Consider the following 1832-nt stretch of genomic DNA (forward strand, 5'->3'; position numbering starts at 1 on the left):
AGCAGTCAACCTGAATAGGTCAGGCTGACGACGTTAAACCAAGTGCTTTATGAGAGGCAACCCATAATTATCTTTATTTTTATTAAAATTATAGTAGTTTTTTATTTGAAATTATCATTAGTTTGTGGTAGTATTGAGCTATACTACTCTTATTTACCCTTGAATCATCATAAAAGTTGGATCCATAGAAAAATATTGGAATGCATTCAAACTAGAGTGAAACTGTGCAATTTTTTCCTTGAGCACCGACAACACCATCGACACCACCGATGGCGGGTTTTTCCCGAGAGTCCAGGAAATTAAATACATAAGGCTCGCCGACAGGGCCCTCGACGCCGCCGACAGCGCCCTCGACGCCGCCGCAGGTTCAACGGCGCCCTCTACGCCGCCAACTGCGAGACCGGCGGGATGGCGGTTTCTGGAGTTTGAATGACAATTTTTGACGGGTTTTTTTGGCTGGTTTTTTTGGGCTGGAGTTGCCCCTTTTAAACTCTAAAATTCGATTCTTAAGTTCATATTTCCCCCAAAAATGAAGTGAAACTCCACCAAATTCATTCCTATGGCATCAAATTCCCCTGAAAATCCCAAAACACGAGTGTTCAACCGAAGAAAGTTCATTAGTGCGGAAGCACCAAAACAGGAGTTTTCAATCGGCGAAAGTTTATTAGTGCGGAAGCACAACGAATCTTCAACAAGTACTGACAAAGAAAAGATTGATCAAAAAAAGAGGATTCATAAATCGTGGATTGAATAATCCCTCGACGGTAATTGAAGAGAGTGAAGATGTAAAGTGCTGTGCTATACTACCACTGCCGTGGTTGTTCCTATGGTGAAGGAATTTTATGCAAATTTGCATGGAATCAATCAGGGAGTCATCTATGTACGAGGTAGATGGATAACATTTACTCCTGCATGGATCAATGAACTATATATGATCGAGAACGTTCCTGTCTTCCATTATTTCAACGTGTTCTATTCTGAAGATGGAATCATTCAAGTGCCCGCATTAACTCCTTTTATGAAGTCCCAGACTCTTACAACTGCCACTATGAAACCTTCAGTATTATGGAAGGCCCCCTGAAAGATGTGATCAACTTCCTCATTGATGGGAAAGGAATGTGGAAGATTAAGCAACGAGAACGGGTTAAATTTTCTGCTTCCATGTTAAATGCCACCTCTAAAACATGACACTATTTTATTTCCTCTACTCTGTTACTGACTTATCACCATAGTGAGGTAACTAGAGATAGAGCTATTCTGAATTTTTGTATTCAGAATAATAAAAATATAAATGTGGGGAGAATCATTTTTAAGAATATAGTGACTACGACAAGGAGTGAAACAAGTGGAGGTCTAGGACATCCTGGCCTTATTTATGCACTTTGCCGACTTTCTGAAGTGGAAGCTGGAGGTGATGAGGAATGGGTTTACCCTATGAAACCCATTAGTAAAGCTAATTTGAAAACTTATGAATCTCATGAAAAATGAAGAACTGGAAGTAGGAGTCAAGAACCTTCTACTAGTGGAGATGTCCCCTCTACAAGTTATGACCTTCCTTCTTCTAGCTCCCCTACTCTGATTGATTTGATGAATGAGTTGACCTTGCGGCAAAAGAGTATAGAATTAATAAATGAAAGGATTGGAGGTTTAGAACGTCGAAATGATTATGACAGTGAGTACCTATGAAGCTCAGGCCCGACACTATAGAGGTGAGCTGATGTTACTTTTCCTGAGTGCCCCTGATATACTCAGTATCAACCCAATCCACCTGCTGATCAAGGAGACAAAGACATAGTTTGATATTTCATTATTTGAATGTAATTGATGTACTT

This window comes from Phalaenopsis equestris, unplaced genomic scaffold (assembly GCF_001263595.1).
Source record: "Phalaenopsis equestris unplaced genomic scaffold, ASM126359v1 Scaffold205397, whole genome shotgun sequence".
Classification (NCBI taxonomy): Eukaryota; Viridiplantae; Streptophyta; class Magnoliopsida; order Asparagales; family Orchidaceae; genus Phalaenopsis; species Phalaenopsis equestris.